This window comes from Lissotriton helveticus, chromosome 2_1, assembly GCF_964261635.1.
Source record: "Lissotriton helveticus chromosome 2_1, aLisHel1.1, whole genome shotgun sequence".
Classification (NCBI taxonomy): domain Eukaryota; kingdom Metazoa; phylum Chordata; class Amphibia; order Caudata; family Salamandridae; genus Lissotriton; species Lissotriton helveticus.
Window position 1 is genome coordinate 137083687 of NC_136059.1, and position 20458 is coordinate 137104144.

Here is a 20458-nt window from a genome sequence, read left to right on the forward strand (position 1 = left end):
CCCTATGAGACAAAGTATGTTTAATCATGTCATTGTAATACAATACAATGCCATTCGAATCAGCTTTGAACTAGTTGCTGTATTGCAAACACACTCACAGGGTAGACTTTGAAACCTTGTAAGTCTTGCAGGTGAATGAAGGACTGGTATCTGAATTAAATGAATGAACCATCCCAATTGCCACTAGGCCCTGTAAATATTTTACTACTGTTGAAGCGCATGCATTTCCCTCTGGCCAAACCAGTAGGAACTAAGAGCATGAATCAAAAGCCAACAGAATGTAAATGTAGCTGATGGCTGAGTGTATTGCAAATAAATCACCCGGAAGGGAATGTTTGAAATAATGAAGGGAGTTGCTGATGGTCTTCTAAAAGTGAAGGGTTTAATCTGCTGATAAATGTCACACTGCTTAACATAATCTCTAGTCTGTTTATATAAATTAGGCCACCAGCAGTGTTGTTGTAGATTTGTTACATTTGTGTTAATTCCTGCAAAAGCAGATGGCAAACCTTCACGGCCTTCTTTGATTAAATCTAACCTAGACAGTCTCTTGTTATGTTCCCTAAACTAGGCCTAAATAGCAAAGTGACCTTTTAACTTCATGTGTCCTACCTTGCTCTGCATAACAGTTCTAGCACTTACCTTTGACCCCGTTATGTGCTGAATAAATGTTGATTGGATTCCCTGAAACTACCGTCATGTAGTATGCATTAGGATGCTTAGAAAAGTCCCCTGCATGTGATGAACATAACAGGATGAAGATGCTCTGTATAAAAGTCATGGTCATCCTCATCATAGGACAAAGGAACTACTTTGCATAATTGCAGCTATTGATTTAGGGTCATTTACATAATTACACTCACAACATATAGATTGTGTTAGGAACTGCAAGTCTATCTTCATGGTATGAAAGCTCCATACCTTCACCAGGCAGATGGAGGAGACACTTCCACACTGACACAAGACACTGGTGTCCCGGCCTGCAGAAGATTCCAGCACTCAGTAGTCTGACATCCCTTGCATGGTGTTTAATTCGAGACCAATACAGAGTCCTTTGTTCTCTTTAATCAGGTAATTGGGTTGGCTCTTTCCTAGGTGATTCTTGTCTTTACACCCACATACATGCTAGGTGCATTTAGGTACACTTTGGTAGGGTCCACATGGTAGGGGTAAGCTTGATTGCATTCATGTTTATATATGCCTTCATATATTCACTATTTTAGCATCATGTTAGAATTCTATTTTCTATTCACTCTGTTGGGGCTTGTAATCTTCTACATTTGCTTCTGTCTAATGATGTCGCAGCAAACATGTTTTACGCTAAAGTGACACTGGTTCAATAAATGCTCTCTGAGACCAAGTGAGCTCAAGTGTTTGAGTAAAAAGCACTGCACTGTTTCCATGATCCCTGACGGATCAAGGGTTGTCATGTTTAATGGTTGTCAGAAATGTTCTCTCCTTGCTAAGATATATCCTTTGGGGTTACCCGGACCCAGCCTTGACACCAAGCCCTTAGTTTATGTTACCTAAAAAACAGATCCTATGTATTATTAGGAACTACACTACATGACGCCGCCAACATTGGTTTGGTTCTTATTTTATGGTCACATCTGAGTAGTTCAGATTTGCTTGCTCAGAGCCTCCTACTTAATCAGAGGTGGCTGTAGTGGGAAAGGGACATTTGCATCAGGTGAGTAGATAAAAGCCTATGTATTGGTGTTAGGTTTATCAAGTTTGAAAGATTAAAACCTCCCGATATTGGGGTGTGCGTGGCTAACAGCATGACCAAGCTGCCTATATTAAATCCTATAATAAATCCTGGCTTCCAAGCTCAATTTAACTGACTAAATCAGCACCCTCCAGTGCCAAAGTACTTAGAGAGGTGAGGGGTCATGCTTCAAAGAAAAGGAGCATACCGGAACGAGCTCCGGCGACCCTGAATGGGATCACAGCAGTTGCCTAAAATGGCGAAGGAGTAAGAGCCAGCACCTCAGGTGAGGTGACAGCCTGAGAGGAGCAGGTGAGTGGGGCGCTTTAACCCTGCAGAGACTGCTCAGCAACAGTGTAGACCTGGGGCCATGCAGCGGCTAGGAACAGGAAGAGGAACAGAGTACCGGACGCGCCCTCCGTGACTGAGGAGACTCCACGCCAGTCGTTAGAGGTGTCACACCAGACCTCCCCCGGGACGCTCAAGGGTGAATCAAGCACTGATGTGGGGGAGTGTCAACACTCTGATGTGAGGTCCAGCTGACAAGATGATGGCCAGCAAACTCTGTGGGCCCCAACTGGGGCTTGCAGGGAAAAAAAATGCAGATGCCGCCCAGCAGGAATTGTGGCCGTGGTAGCAGACACCTGGACATGCTAGTGAGGACTGCAGGCAGGGGGTGGAGCACCAGCACTCCCTTTTGCAGACCCAGAGACAACCAGCAGTAAGGCTGAAGGCTGCCAGACAAGAGGGGAGTGCGAGGCCCAGAGATCCTATATATTATTAGGAACTACACTAATTGGCGCCGCCAACGTTGGTTTGGTTATCATTTAATGGTCAAATCTGATTAGTTCAGTTGTGCTTTCTCAGAGTCCCCTACTCATATTAATCAGAGGTGTCTGTAGTGGGAAAGGGAAATACACCTCAGCTGAGTAGGTAAAAGCCTATGTATTGTTTGTAGGTTTATCAAGCTTGGAGACAACCAGTGATAAGGTTGAAGACTGCCAGACAAGAGGGGAGTGCGAGGCCCAGAGATCAGGCAAGGTTCCCCTGTGGCTCATCGGGCTGCTGCAAGGGAGTGGGGAGAGGGCCTTGTTCACAAACTCAGAGAGTAGGTAAGCCCTGGGCTTTACCGGCTTGGGGGCAAAGGTGAAGAAAAGGCTTGTGGGCCGACTGAGGCCTGGAAGGGTTGTGTACATCAACCTGCCTGAAACTTAAAAAATTGGGACCTCGAGAGTAGAGCCAGCTTGGACCTACTGCACAAGGGAATTACAACACACACCAGGTGGCCAACAGATAGTGGAGGAGGTGTGGGGAACTGCTGGCTGGCAGGGATGCCGAAACACCGTGAAGAGGTGGGAGACACCAGAAGTTGTATCTTCAACTGCCATTCCTTGCCCCCTGACACAGCACAAAGGCGGGGGTACAGAAGCAGGTGCCATACACTGAACACTGAGAGTTATGCCGGGGGACCAGCAGACATCAGAGGGCAATTCTGGGGGACAGCGCTGTTGTACCGCAACAGTGCACTTAAGCCCCTAGACTTGCCAGTGGAGGACAGTGCACAATGGCAAGAGATAAAGACCCTAAAGCCACCAAGCAGGAAAAAATAGATAGATATACCAAAGCGATCCCCCCATCAGAAGCTGCAAGTAATATGAGCACCTTGCCAGATAACGCAACTCTCGATCAGGCAATCCACTCCTCCACTCCTTAAGGGAGGTGCTGGAGGGGAGAATAGCTGTGCTACAATCGCACATGACGCTCCTGCACCAAGAAATACGCAAAGAGAATGCCTCATTTCCGAAGTGGAAGATAAATCAGGCAACCTGCAGAGAGAGATTTCTGGCCTAACACTGTCTTTAAAGGAAGTAACCTGGAGAGTGGATCAGGCAGAAAAAAGGGTCTGCAGGATCAATCTGCGCTTCATTGGATTTCTGGAGGGCACAGAGGACACAGACCCTGGTGCGTTCCTAAAGATTCACTACTAGCGGCCAAATTCTTGGACTGCTTCATAATTAAGCCAGTCCACAGTATGATCTGTATGCGACTGCACCCGGGTCCCCTCGAGAACGATGATTGCTCGATTTCTCAACTTCCAAGACCATGAATTAATACTCCGGGTGTGAAGAAAACTCCAGGAGTTCAAACATGCAAACACAAGGATAATGGCGTTCCCAGACTACTCCAAGGAAGTGAAAAAACTTCAAGGCACATTCTACTCAGTCAAGGTCAAACTCAGAGTTATTTTTCTCCAATATATGCTCCTCTTCCCTGCGAAGCTTAAAGTTCTCTTTCAGGACAAAACATACTTTTTTCAAATGCCCATAGAGGCCTGGGCATGCATTGAAGAGAGTCCCACACTGAGGCGAAGCCAATGAGTGAAGGAACCTCCACACAGGGGCATCCAGAAAAGAATGCACCACAGGCCAAGGAGATAAAAAAGAGGAAACCTGATTGCCGAAACACAAGGAATGCGAGAATGAACCCCATTTCATATGCCATCCTGAGGCAGGAGTGGGGATCAATTCTCAAACTCAGAGGAGGAGTCATCGAAAGTTAAATCCAGGAGGAAACAACCTAGTGAGTGGGAACACAGAATGTTGTATCAGTCGGACGGAGATGACTCAGCAGATGAGGACAATGACCACTCGCTACTTCACAACATTAATCTCATGGAACGCACGACCGAGGAGCCCACCAAATTAACACTAGCAGATCAACAACCCCTTGGGGAGAATGAAGAAGGACACAATCCGGGGTTAACCTATGGCCGAGCTAGTCCAGGACGACCGGGAACCTACATATCCTTTTTTTTTTTTTATTGAAGCCGGACATTTTTACCAAAAAACATAGAAACATTTGCATCCTTACAACAAGTTCAGAATTCGCAAATAATACAATCATAATACACAGTACAAGGATAAAATAAAATGCATTTGTACAATAAGAAACACATACAATTTCAATAGACAACACCCATCTTATAAATAAATCATAAAAAGACAGTTACTCCCTTCTGCCATTTAATCAAAATAGCTGTCCCATATCTTATTACATTTCTTAATACTTCCCCTTCGAAGTGCAAAAGTGTGTTCAATTTTCTTTACTAGTTTCATCTTGTGCCCCCACTCCAAAACCGAGGCAATCAAGTCAGTTCGCCATTTTTGCAGTAGGAGCGACCTAGCTACTGCCATTGCTATATATAACAATTTTATCTTCGGGTCCACAAAAGACAGATCAGGATTGAATCAGAAAATAACTAATTTATCATTCACTGCCAATTGGATGTTACATTCATATCCCAAATAACTAAATAAATCCATCCAATACTTATGAATTTGGGGACAGCTCAACATGATATGAGACCAATTGGCAAATGAATGATTTGTGCAGCAAAAACATTGAGAGGACTGGTTAGGATATATTTTAGATAAAAAATGGGGAGTGCGATCTAATAACCATTTACTAAAAACAACATCCTACACCAATGTGCCCCCCTCAATGTACTGAAATTAAGTTTATTAATAGTTGACCATATATGGGATGACATCTCAACATTTTCGTGATCCGACCATTTTTAAATGGCTTTTAGCTCAAGATCGACTCCCTTAATTGAAGCTAAATATTTCTTCCAGGCACCGGGTTTCTTATCCGATGCCCTCACTTGTAATTCATCTAACAACTTACTTTGTTCAATTAAAAGAGAAGCATCAATTTCCATAAGATATTTATACAAAGTGTCATAAGAGTTAGCCAAAATAAAATCATTCGGGACTAATTGTGCCATCTCAGCTATCGTGACCCATTTACCATTTTACAAGAAATCCAACACTTTAGTAAATCCGGTCGCGCCCATTTTGAAGCCAGATGAAGAGAATCTCTTACCCCCACCAGAGGAAGGATTTCTTCTAGCAATGTGGCTGAATTGATTGCTGGCATAGAGTACTTTTTGAACAAAGCCTGTCGTTTTAAAAAAAAACAAAGAAGGCACTTATAACAAACTAGTTTCGGGGGTCTAAAAATGAGCAAGGGGGAATGGATTTGACTGTCTTTACAAAATAAGTTCATGAAATCATTACAAAAAAGTTTGAGATGTGGCGAAGACTAAAATCTAGATAAATACTGTACAAAATACGCATAATAGTACTCCCTAAGGTTGGGTAGAGATAACACTCCCTGATTCACATCTTCATATAAAGGGCTCAGTGCTATGCGGGGAGTTGTTTTTGCCCAGAGAAAGGCTGTAAACATGGACTCTACCTGAGAGAAAAAAGAACCAGATAAAGTGCATGGTATAGTAGAAAAAAGAAAATTAAATAAAGGAAGAACAGACATTTTGATTAAGGCCACTCGCCCGAGGATGGAGAGGGGCAGCATACTCCATCGTGTAAACAAGCCCTGAACCTTCTTGAGGAGAGGGGCATAATTCAAATGATAAAGATCGTTAACCGATTCTGAAAAAAATACACCTAGATATCTCTTTGGATTGGTATTGACAGAGGCAAGGATATCGGGATGCAAATCTAACGATACCCTCCCACACTGCAAAACTTCGGTCTTCCATTTGTTAATACGATAGCTGCCTAAAGCCTCAAAGTCTGCAAACAGCACGAAGACTTTGGCTTGAACCTCAATTCTAGGTGTTATTATGAGCATGATGTCATCTGCGTACAATTTTAATTTTGGCATTGACGGAATTGGTGGGCAAATCTCAGGACAGTTCCGAATGGCTATAACTAAGGGCTCAATAAAAAAACTAAACAGAACTGGCGATAGAGGGCACCCTTGCCTTGTGCCTCGCTTTATTACCAACGATCCTGCCACAGCCGTGTTAATAACTTCATTAGCAACTGCATTGGCATACAGATTACGGATCAAACATATCATCTGGGATGGAATGCCAAAATGCTGTAAGATTGTGACCAGTGTCTCCCAAAACACAAGGTCAAATACCTTTTCGGCGTCTAATAGTAGAACCAGGGCTGGAATCCTCTGCATGTCAAAATAATCCAGAGCCTCTGTCAAAAAGTGAGTGTTAGTAGCAAGTTGTCTGCCTGCAATAAAACCATTTAGATCTGAATGGATCAAGTTCGCCGCATACTTATTAAACCTCAGTGACAGAAGTCCTGTGACGAATTTATAGTCCGAGTTAAGCAGTGTTATTGGGCGATAAGGATTTGGATCACTGCTGTTTTGCCCTTCTTTACAAAGCTGACTATATTCCCCTGTCTGAAAGATTCTGGGACTACCCCCCCTTCTCACATAGGATTAATTAATTGAAGAAAAAAATCAGAAAAAAGCCCCCAAAAAACTTTATAAAATTCGGAGGGGAGACCATCTGGGCCACAGGCCGTAACAATATGTAGGCTTTGGACAACTTCCTCCAACTCTTTCAGAGAAAAAGAATTGATCATAGATAATTTCTCTGTTTCCGGGAGTATTGGTGGCGGATTATCCTGGAGAAACTTTTCCAATAAATGATCATCCACCGTCTGAAGCCTGCCATAAATAGAAGAGTAATGATTAAACACTATACCCCCGATCTTTACCGGGTCCTCTGTACACAAGGCAGTGAGGGGGCAAATTAATTCTTTAATATGATTTGCTGCCGCCTGCGCTGAAATTACTGTCCTCATACGTCTTCTGACAATACTGTTGATGGATGGTCTCACTTTGGGTATAGTAAAAGGAACTAAGTTCCCGTTTGGCCTGATCAAGCTGGGTTTTAATTAGGGGGGAGGGATTATGCAAAAATGCCTCGTGGAGTACCTGGATCTTATCTTCCAATTTCTCCTTATCTGATCTCGCTTTTTTTGAGAATATTGCATCCCTTCCAATTATTAAACCCCGTACATAAGCCTTGAGTGAGTTCCAGACTATATTTATGACGGCAGACTGAATATTTTGGACTAAAAACTCTTTAATCTCGGACCCCATTGACTTCACCCAATCCTCATCATTGCGGTATTGTTTATTTAAAGTCCATCGCTTAGGGAGTTTTGCCCTTGTGCCGAAATTGATTTCCAGTGCCAGCATTGGGTGATCGGAAAAACCGTTATGAAAACATTTTTGCTGGAAAAAATCTAAACCATGTGAAATCAGAAAAAAATCAATCCGAGATGAGGTACAGAACCGGCCTGACCAACAAGTGTATTTAGTTTTGGAAGGGAATGCTTCTCGCCAAAGATCTCCTAGATCTAACATCTTAGCATAATTCTGCAGACCTTAAAAGACTTAGATTTGGTTTGTTTTTTTCCCCGGCACTGAGGAATCTAAGTGGGGGTTCATTAACATATTGAAATCCCCCCTACTATTTTGTCCCCCGGAACCTGTAGCAGTGATTGACACAACTCCTCATATGCTTGAGGACAATCTTCCACCAGAGCATAAAAACAAACAAACGTCAAAGGTCGGAGTCTTTCTCTAAATGAACAGGTCAACACCAACGTCCCTGTTGGTCCTTACCAGTATTAACCTACTTAGCATGTAGATTTTTACTCAAAAATTTGGCAGTCCCTCTATGAGAGGCTGTGGGCGAGGAAAACCCCCTTTAAGCTGCCCAAGATCTGAACATTGAAAATTCTGGAAGTTTCATAATTGGAATATGGGTTTCTTGTAGTAGAATAACCCCCGGTTTTTCAGTTTTTAGCCATATTTCAATTGCCAGTATTTTCCTACTATCATTCAAACCATTGACATTAAACAAAACAACTTTTAACATTAACCTATTAGCCATATCAAAAACCAAACTAAAATGTTTACAGCCCCACCATCATGCGGAGAGTCATTTGGTAGTAGATGCCAGTAATAGACACAGACCTGAAAAATAACCAGCTTCACTTTTCCATTTTTCGTACCGTGCCCCCCCATAAAGTGGGCCTTCCTCCCTCCACCTCAATCCGCACTCCCCCCCCCCCCATTATACTCAGGTGTCATGTAATTACACCCTGATGCTCCCAAACCCCCCGCCCAGCAATGTGACCTTTAGTGAGCGTTCCAAGCTCCGTACTAGCATTCTGTTTGGCCCCCTATTTGGCCGTCTAAACAATCATAATCGATGCCCTGACAACAATAATCAAAAAGAATATATATAACTTTTCCTCAACCCTTTGGAGCCTGGGAAATCTCTTTTAAAAATTCCTGGGCTTCATCTACATCGGTGAACATGACAAATGTGCCCTTCACCAATACTCTCAGCTTTTATTGCTGGGCAATAGAAGCCTATTATTATACAAGGACAAGGGAACCCAAAGGTAATTAGGTAGGGACCTTGGGTAGTATCATAATATAGAGAACAGTGGTCCCTATTCTAAAAGAGTAAACAAGGGGAGATAATCATACACTAGATAGAAAGTATGTCTTTTGTCCAGCCGGACAAGAATTTATTTTCATAATAGTTTTTCAATTAGTAGCGTTAAAGAAACAGTCAATAACAAGTGGGCACAGCCGTGACCCACAAAACAGAAGACAGAACAACGAAAAAGATTGGCCAAAAGGCAAGCCAAAATGGGTCTGTATACTTGTACTCAGTTTACGCAGACATGGATCAACCATTGCACACTCTACTACAGCTCAATCTTAGTGCATAAGGTGTAATGGTGTCGACGATGTTTCGATGCCACCATTAAATACAATTTTGAAAAGAAGGGGGGGTTGGGCCCTGTGGGAAAGAGGGTAGGTTGGGCCCCTGAAAACTACAAAAAAGGGGGAAATTTACCTAAGCCTCTGACCAAGTGCTGGTTTAATTAGAATTGCATTTTCGTCAGGTGACCGGAGAGGGGCGGGAATCAATGCTGCTGTTTGTCAAATGCCTCGCGGTCCTCTAGCCTTATAGTTTTCTGACCTCCAGTGCGGTTGATTACATTTCACTCACGGAACTGTTTATAATTGTACATTCATTTGTGTATATATTTGTTTCTTGGCAACTGTACTAATTTGGTTTTTCTCACATTTGAATATATTCAGTATTTCTTTGTGTGTTTCACCTTTAAGTCTATTTTTGCTTGATTTATGAATTTTTAATTGTATGACAACACGTTCAGTTGATGATGTTCTTTCTTTGGCTAACTATTAAATATGTCTGACAATTAAACAAAACGACATAAATAAGATGTCAGGATAAACTAATAAAGTTTTGTTTATCCCTATTGAAGCATTAATTGTTTGAAATAAGATCAGAGGCTTAGGTACATTTCCCCCTTTTTTGTACTATTAAATACAAGGCATCATCTTCAGGACAATAGAATTATACATTGTAGTCTTGACAGTTATATGCTGCGCCTTTTTACATTACTTTACATTTTAAAATGACAAGGGACAAAGGTAAGATACACACAGGAAAAAAAGAGAGGGAGAAAAAGGTGTAAATCATATTTAGAAAAATAAGCTAGGCATGTTTTCAGCATAGAATCGGTGACATTTGTGAATAAAACGGCGATTTGTATAGTAATTGCTGTGCGAATTTCATGCTTGGGTGATATAGATATGAGAATCATGTCAGAACCACGTTAGGACTATATAGGTGGTTGTTCATAGTTTTCTCAAGCATAAAGCGCGTGACCCAGTCCTGTAGGTTAAAAATAGTGTGTTTAGCGGGTTGGTCCGGACTTGGCTCGTGAGGACGGGTTCCATCATAAGTACATGCTGATACAAAATTTAAAAACCGCGCACTACATAGTAATGAAGGGTGATTGGAAAACCGGGTAGTTATTTATGCCGCGTGTGGTTTAAAATCGGCGCCGTGCGTACTAGTAAAAAAAGTGCAATGTGAATGGGGATTTACCTATGGCAGGAGTCTCACGTAATTCTCGTCCGCTGTTCGCCTTTAAACGGGCAAAAAACATAAAAGATCATCTTGTCCGGGCATGTCTCCCTCAATCAACCTTGAAAACCACACTTAATGATGCATGGGGCCTACCTACTTTGACAGAGCATGCTAAATGTGGCAGCTGCGTATGTTGTGATTACACTGTTGAAGGTAAAACCTTCGAGTATGGAACCATCAAATTTGAGAGAAAGTATTTTTCAAATTGTAACTCAGCAAATGTAGTGTACGCTATTTTGTGCCCTTGCATGATGATCTACATAGGTCAAACAAGCCAGAAAATCAAACTCAGGATCGGACAGCATCGCAGCAGGATTCGCTGCAAAACTGCTAATGCCCCCCTTGTGGATCACTTTACAGACAAAGGACATACTGAGAATGACCTAAAATGGACAATAATAACATTGATCAAACCGCCTCCACGAGGGGCTGACATATCGCAACTACTTAACAAAGAGGGACTACACTGGATTTTAAGGACCAACAGCATTCACAGTGGCCTCAACCGCCTTGAGGACTGGACCTCCTTATTATAAAATGCCTTCTGTACGTTGTACTATAACATGTATCTAAGTCACATGCTGTGTCACCTTGCATGCTTTCACCCCTGTAACTTTATCTCACCCCATCTGCACCAACACTACCAATCCCACACCACCTTAAGATGGCTGCCGCCTTTTCATCCTAATCCCTTCACCTGAGATTCCCTAGTCCTTCATCACTTTCTGGTGATAGTGCTGCCTTGATCTATAGACCGGGCCCGTAATCGGCAATCACCAGTCTCTCAGGAAACACGGAAGTAGATGTAGCAATCCGGCTCACCACTACCACAGTAAGTGCTCACGCCTAAATTCTGCGATCCCCGGCCACCTGCTGTCACAGCCTGGCGGTCCCGCCTAAACCCTGTTTGCAATTCTGTTCTCAGATAATGCGATTGTGCATTTTCCACCGGCTGGCGTCCAACACACGCGATTGCGCAGGGACGCTCTGAGACTTATTAAGTGGAACTGGTAAATATGTGTTCTGGTTTTCTTCCACCCACCAGTGTATTCCCACATAGACTCCTTGTAACCTTGGAATTTCGCCGACACAGGTACCCTGGCTGCTGGCCGAGCAACCTTTAATAATTAAATTGTGAAGGCCCGCGCGCCTCACAGAATTACGTGAGACTCGATTATAACTCCTGCCATAGGTAAATCCCCGTTCACATTGCACTTTCTTTACTAGTATGCACTGCGCCGATTTTAAACCACACGCGGCATTAATAACTACCCGGTTTTCCAATCACCCTTCACTACTATGTACTGCGACGTTTTTACATTTTGTATCAGCATGTACTTATGATGGAGCCCGTCCTCACGAGCCAAGTCCGGACTAACCCGCTAAACACGCTATTTTTAACCTACAGGACTGGGTCACGCGCTTTATGCTTGAGAAAACTATGAACAACCACCTATATAGTCCTAACGAGGTTCTGACATGATTCTCATATCTATATCACCCGAGCATGAAATTTGCACAGCAATTACCATACAAATCACCGTTTTATTCACAAATGTCACCAATTCTATGCTGAAAACATGCCTAGCTTATTTTTCTAAATATGATTTACACCTTTTTCTCCCTCTCTTTTTTTCCTGTGTGTATCTTACCTTTGTCCCTTGTCATTTTAAAATGTAAAGTAATGTAAAAAGGCGCAGCATATTACTGTCAAGACTACAATGTATAATTCTATTGTCCTGAAGATGATGCCTTGTATTTAATAGTGGCATCGAAACGTCGTCGACACCAATACACCTTATGCACTAAGATTGAGCTTTATTAGAGTGTGCAATCGTGTTTAGAAATTGATCCATGTCTGTGTAAACTGAGTACAAGCATACAGACCAATTTTGGCTTGCCTTTGGCCAATCTTTTTCATTGTTCTGTCTTGTGTTTTGTGGGTCACGGCTGTGCCCACTTGTTATTGACTGTTTCTTTAACGCTACTAATTGAAAACTATTATGAAAATACATTCTTGTCCGGCTGGACAAAAGACATACTATCTAGTGTATGATTATCACCCCTTGTTTACTCTTTTAGAATAGGGACCACTGTTCTCTATATTATAGGGCAATAGAAGCCTGAGCCCCATTTGCCTTAAACAAGTGAAGAATTTTCACAAACTCCTTCCTGCGACGGGCCGCTGCGGCTGACATGTCTGAAAAAATTCGACACTTAGCTGTCTCGTTCTCTGCAAATTGCCGCTGTTGAATAGCTTTTGTTAGGATAGTTTCTTTTGCGCGAAAGTCAGCAAAGTTTATCAATATAGTACGTGGCAGTATAGAGTTGGGGAATGGGTGACCCGGAACACGATGAGCCCTTGTGATTGTGAGATCACCTTGGAATTCAGGGATGACTTTTTGTTTCAGAAAAGTGTTCACCCATTGCACCATTTGGGACCCTTTCAGTCGCTCTGGAAGACCTACTATGCAGAGATTTGATCTTTGGGAGTGATTCTCCAATTCTTCCACCTTGTTTTCCAAAGTGTGCTTGCTTTTGACTACTGCTTTAACCTCCTGCACGACCGATAATAACTGGTCTTCCAGGGCTGATAACCTCTCCTCAGCCTCCTGAAGCTTAACTTGGAAACTCCCCATTGTACTTGCGATTTTCTCTAGACGTGAATTAAAAGAGGCCAGTTCCGCGTTCTGGGTTTTCTTCAGGTCTTGAACCTCCTCTAGAATCAGATTAAGCATATCTTTGAATTAGGAATTTGGTGGGGATTAAGAGTAGAGTTGAGGTTAGGATTGGGGCTAACAAGATTTACAACCGGAAATAAAGTTCCTTGCACCGACTCCTCCTGTTGCGAGTCAGTGGGCAGAGCCAAAGTTGTGAACAAGGGTGATGAAGTACTGTGTCAACGCTTAGCGAGATCTTCCGCATGATCGCCAGCTGGCTTATTATCTGGAGTTGACAATTTTACTACAGAATTCCCACTCTGGATAGTTGACAGAGCAGTTTCCTCCTTATGCTGGAACAATTGCAGCCGACCAGTGCTTCATACCAGTAGTGGGGTCAATGGTAGTAGGGACAGTATTTAATGATTCTTGTACATTATCCGGATTGACAACTTCGCCCCCAATTCCGGTGCACCAATCCAAACTAATGATCCTGTTGGTCCTATAATAGCAGGATGGTCCTTAGTGGCCGATATGTTCAAACTACAACCCGGTGAGGATGTTGGAAGTATAGGTTTTTTAATAAAGAATGAAAATTGTTTGATCTCTTGTTCACAATTTACATCAGATTGATTTGAGTTAATAGGAGGAGGGGCTACAGAGCTCTCATCCTACACCTACGCCAGGATTGTCATGTTGACCATTGGGGAATTTGGTGTGGGTGGTCCTGAGAGTGTGGGGTGAGGGGATGAAAGGGGGGGACAGACAACAAATAATGTTGCTGGAGAAATAGTTATTTACATTTCAAGCCAGACACCAGGAACTGGGAGCAGCCCACAAACAGTCTAGCACACCGAGCAGCTGCAGGGAGCAAATGAGCTGCAGGTAGGAGAGCACACACAGGAATAATGGGTCACAGGAGTTATTCAGTGCTGATGTGGAATGTCAACGGAATGGGGAACATGGTTAAAAGGGGGCTTGTCACCAGATACCTCAAGAGGCTTAAGCCAGACATAGTCCTCCTCCAGGAGACACTCCTACGCAGTCAGTGCTGTACCTTTCTTGGGAGGGGGCCATACATTGTGTTACCGCACACTGGCTTTTCATCAGGATCGATCGGAGTCACTATACTAGTCATGAAAATTACACCCATACACATTACCTAAGACCTGAACAGATACCAATGGCACATATGCCACAGTACAGGGTGCACCCTGACCAGTGCATATGCTTTAGCATGATTGCATAGCCATACATTGAATATGCCAGCTGAGATACTCCTTGTGTCTGACCCCTCTCCACACATAATGGGTAGCAATTTTAATGATGTCCTGGACCCTCATATGTACCGCTCCAAAATAACTGAAGGTTTGCGTTCAGCTATCCTGCTAGAAGAGTTTGTAGATTCTTTAGGACTGATTGACCTCTGGAGTAGACATAACTCCAGAGTATGGGGCTACTCATACTTCTCAGGGGTTCATAGAACCTTCTCCTGACGTGACTACATTTTCGCACCCGCAGGGTAACTGAATGGAGTTAAAAGAGCAGAGTACTTAGTTAAAGGTATATCCGAGCACTCACGTCTGTGGTCGACAGAAGGTGGGAGCACCACCAGTTTGTGGCGGGATTTAAGGAGGTCTGCTTGGGATCTGTATGAACAAAAGGTGGCCAGGGAGGTTCACACTGCCACTGAGCTGTATTGTCATGAAAACAAGGGCACAGTGCCCTTGGTAGTAACATTATGGGAGGCATACAATGCAGTACTGGTTCAAAACACACCAGCCCTAAACCCTAGAGAGGTGACTCAAGAGACAGAAGTCTTAGAGCTGAACCCCCTTTACCTGGAGAGATGCATTAGTCCCAGGCCAGACTGGTGGTGTTGAGAGGAGAGTACAGAGCGCTAGTGGAGCGAAAGGTGAAATCCCAACTTTTTGCCATGCAACATAGACGTTACGAGTCCAGGGACAGAGATGGGAATCTTCTAGCGTGGCTAGGCAGCGGAGAGAGAGAGAGAGGCAAAGTGGGTTGTAGAGGTTTAGGACAATGGGGTGGCCCACACAACTGCACAAGCAGTGGCGGACGTGTTTGTTCGCTACTACAAAGCCCACTATGAAGACAGACATTTAGAGAGTGAGTCACAAAACGTAAACTACCCTACTACCATACACTCCCTGAGATCACACACAAGGACCGGACAGCCCTTGATAAAGGAAGTGGCAAATGCAATCTCCAGGCAAAACCTTATAAAAAAAACATTTTGGAGAGCGCACTAGTTGCTGGGCCAGATACGCGTGCCGCGTATTTAATCTGGGGCATTACAAGCAGCCAGCTGATAGATACGCTAGCGCTTTTTGGGCTGCTGTTTGGAGGAACAAGAGCGTTTTTAGGGAAATCAAAATCGTCCTTTGACCTGTAATTTGCTTTTTAAAATAAATTTTTCTTTGCATTTAAATCATCTTTGTTTTTAAAAATTGTCGCATGCTTGCATTTAAAAGTAATTGCACACACCGCTGATTAGAGCGGGATCTTCTGTCTGTCCGGGGGCTCCAGCGCCATCTTGGGTGAGGAGGTGCCACTCGAGAGCGCCATTTTGGAGAGCGCACTAGTGGCTGGGCCAGACACGCGTGGCAACTATTTAATCCGGGCAATGCAAGCGCGCAGCGGGCGCACCGATGGTGCACCGGAGGCGCGCCAGGGGGCAAGCCCATCTGCGCCCGTCCGCGCTCCGGACTTGCTCAGTTCCAGCCACGCTGCCCGTTTGGGGAGCCAGGGACATCGCACTGTGTATACAAGGACTAAGCTACCGGAAATAGGTGGGAGAGTAGAGCCTGGTAACATTAATCAAGACCCTGCTGGAATAGAGAGAAGTAAGGTTAGGAATATCAGACTAAGTTGTGGACTGATCAACAGTAGGTCGTTGCTCAAGCATCACACAGAAATCTCTATATTGATTGAAGATATGAATCTAGATGTTTTATTCCTAACCAAAACCTGGATTCGAGCAGAGTCCGCACTCGAAATAAGACTTGCCTGCCCAACGGGCTTTAATATCCTACTTAATCCAAGGCCTAAGGGCAATGGAGGAGGGGTTGGAATGATCTATAAAGAAGGACTGCATTTTGCCTCAATAAAAGTGGAAGAAGTTAGTGGGCTAGAGCTTATGGAATTCTCGTTGCAGGTACCCAAAGGTAGCCAACTCACGGGACTGGTTTGTTATAGACCACCAGGGAGTGTCACCCACTATCAAGATGCCCTGGATATCATTACCAGTCTCTCCCTTGCACATTCCAGAATGATTGTCCTTGGTGATTTTAATATGTGGGAGAATGCCTCCTTGGGTACTCATTTGAGAGAACTGACACACACCTGTGCTAACCTAAGTCTTCAACAACTAGCTAAACTCCCGACTCACCATGGAGGTCATATACTTGACCTGCTCTTTGCCAATGCCTTGGAGACTGAGGTACTGAGTGTAACACCCCAAAATTGGACTTACTACCACTTAGTCTCATTTCAAACCCTACTCCCAGAACACACGGGACAAGCTAAGATACCTGTGGCATTTAGGGTCGGAAGAGAATGGGCGAAGTTGGGTAGGTCAGGGGCCACATTAACTCCACCACCAGACAGCCTTTTCTGCGCCTCCACCTCAGTGGAGACTAACTGCAACATCTATCAGAACTATATCGTGAGTGCATTGGATCAAATAATCCCGATAAAAAAATCAAAATAAGAAATAAAATCTCAGCACCATGGTATAATGATGAACTGAGACATCTATGCCTGTTGTGTAAAAAGGCGGAAAGGAAATGGAGGAAGGGGTATTTGGAGAGAGATAGGCTTGAGCTGAGAGCAGCACAGACTGCGTATAAACAACGGATCCTAGGCTGCAAGGCCCTTTTCTATGCTAACTCCATTTCGCACGCCTCTAATGGGACTAGAGAACTCTTCAGGATAGTCAGAGATCTATCAGCCCCAGCATGTCTGAGCACTAAAGTGGTGGCCTCCCAGGAACTATGTAATGATATAGCTTTGCACTTCCTGGATAAAGTGGAAAAGATTGTTAGATCACTTGGGGTGCCTAATACCGACACCCAGCCCCACAGCCCATTGGAGACGGAGAGGGCCCTAAACCAATTATACACTCTTGATGGCTTTCAGGCTCTCTCAAACTCCGCCTTTAGTGAGGTAGTGCAAAATATATCTTCAGGATCTCCCTCTGACCCTTTGCACAGAAAATATGGAAAACCTACGGCCACGAAACTCTGGCTTAGACAGATATGCAATCAGTCATTGGAAACAGGCCCTGTCCCAGGGAAATGGAAACAGGCGGTGGTGACACCACTTATTAAAAAACCTTTCTTAGACCCCACAAACCCTGTCAACTTTCGTCAAATCTCGCTGCTCCCTTTTCCTATCAAAATCTTGGAGAGAGCGGTAAGCAGGTCCTTGTCAGATTTCTTTGAGGAACATCACTTGTTGGACAAGGATCAGTTTGGGTTTCGGCCGGCGCACGGGACGGAGTCTGCTTTCTTGAATATGCTGGACAACCTACGAATGAGGGCCGACAACGGGAATGGTGCAGTATTGGTACTTCTCTATATGTCGGCGGTGTTCGACACGGTGGGGGTCAGGGGTAAAGCCTTGCAATGGCTTGGTTCCTATCTGACAGAAAGAGAACAGACAGTTTCTATGGCACCTATCACCTCCTGCAAGAGGTTGGTCACCCACAGGGTGCCTCAGGGCTCTGCTATTAGCCCTGTTCTCTTTAATGCCTATCTACAGCCGCTGTTTTCTATCATCAAATAGTTCAGGGTTGACTTGGTCAACTATGCGGATGACACGCAGCTGGCATTTTCCTTGGAAGGAGAACAGGCAGTTTCCTTGGAGCACTTCCAGGAGTGTATGCGCCAAACCGCGGAGTGGCTTTGGAGAACTCTTTGCAGTTCAATGGAGGAAAAACTGAAGTGCTCTACTGCTCCCCTGCAAGGCCGACCATCTACTCCCCATTGGAGTTTAGACTTACTCCCGAGGAAGATCTATTGACCCCGGCCAATACGGTGCTGAACATGGGGGTCCTAATAGACAAAAACCTCCAGATGGAGTCGCAGGCAACCAAGACAGCTAATGTTTGCTTTGGCCTGCTGCGCCTGCTTTGTCGAATACTCCTCATGCTACCAAGAGAACAGCGCGCTGTGGTAGTAAGCAGCACAGTGCTGAGCAGACTGGACTACTGTAACTCCCTATATTTGCGACGTGACACTTCCTCCACCTCCGCACTGAGGCAGCTCCACTGGCTACCAATCAGGGAAAGGGTTCTTTTTAAGTCACTCTGCCAGGTGTTTAGGGCCTCACATGAGATGGGCCCAGTCCCACTACAGGAAAGATTCTCCTGGTTCTCCCTCAGAGACAGCTCCGTTCCTCGGGTACCGGCTTGCTGGCAGTCAGGAAATGTAAACGCTCCCGGATGGGAGGGAGGGCTTTCAGTGTGGTAGGGGCACAGTTATGGAACAAGGTACCACAAGTGATTAGACAGAGTGTCTCATTAATAGAATTTAGGAAAACCCTGAAAACCTGGCTTTTCCCAAAACTCTGATCTATGTTACAATCTCTCTCTTCACCAGCCAGCTGACCACGTGTCTGGATATCTAAAGCGCCAGGATACCCGTAGGGTGGCAGTAGCGCTATATAAGCACAGATACAATACAATACAATACAAAACTCTGGAACCAAATGGACTGCCATCTGAATTTTTCAAACCAATGCCAGACTATTAGCTCCACACCTTTTAAATAGGTTTAATGCAACATTGGTGGTAGGGACACTCCCACCTGACCTGCATCAAGCCACCATAGCGGTGATCTGAGTGAGCCCTCCGCGAAATGAGGATCATTTTGCCCAATAGCATTATTTAAAGTAGAAACCAAAATACTGGCCTCAATCCTGGCATCCAGTCTACTCACAATAAACACCTCACTGATCCACTGTGACCAGTCAGGGATCATGCAGAAACCCACCATTCCCTTTAGCCTCTGCTGCTTGCCTAATTGGCAAAAAAACATCAGGAACAGGCCAACCCCACATGCCCTCCTCTCGCTAAATGCGGAGAAAAATGTTGACGTGGTTCACTGGCCTTTCATGCACTCGGCCTTGCTGAAGTTGCGTTTTGGACCAGCTTTCATGGCATGGATAGAACTGATATCCACAAACCCTAGAGCTAGGGTGCATGTCAACGGCGAGACATCAGCTGACGTTCCAGTGAAAAGAGGCATGTGACAGGGGTGTCCGCTGTCCCCACTGCTATTTGCTTCTATAGTAAGGCCACTTGCATGGTTATTCAGGGACCACCCAGAACTGTGTGGTTTTAGAGATGACACAGTAGTTTTAGGAGATGAGTGAATCTCCCTATGCACACATGATGATGTACTGTTATACATTAGCGACCCAGATACGGTACTCCCGTTGATGTGTTCCAGAGAATTTGTTTACTACTTGCAGAGTCCAAGGAGGGTGTAATATCCTGATTGTATGAGTATATGTTTCCTACCTAGCTGTCTCCCTGCTGCTCAGGCAAAGTGAGAGTTGGAATTGGAATGCTGGTGTGACTGTGATGCATGGAATGTTTGGGTCTCTGTGTGGATGAGTGGTGACAGTTGGAGATGGGCTGACAGGCAGGAAGGTTGCTCCTGGTGGGGCTGGTGTATGTCCAGAAGAAGCAGGAGTATAAGGATAACCAGACTCATAGAAGGGTGTATGAATGTACCATCCTGCAACCAAGAAGTTAATAAAGGTATACCTGAAAGAAAAGGCGGCTACCTCTGGTAGACACAACAGAGGGCTTTCAGTGCCTGGTTCTCTATGTCTCTACCGACGATGCAACATGCATTACCCGTATCATCAAACAGGTATTGTTAGAATTCAGGGAGGACGGGGTGCACTGTAGACGGCTCCCTCTGACGGGAGAGGCTATGTTCAAAACAAAACCTCTTATATGGATTTATATGGATTGCAAAACACAAACTGGCAAATACTGGAGTCAAACTTCGCTGCCATCAATGTGGAGCTGTGCACCCTCCTCTGGGATGGGCATCACCGCGTATAGCCATATCCATACTTCAACACAACCTATACAATGGCAGGATAGCCCTACATGACATAAAATCCTACTGTTGGGTAGCACATGTGACAGTCATTAATGATTGGGGACATATGCCTGGAGACAACCCCACCTGTGCCTTGGAGAGGCTGCAATTTGTTACAGCGTTC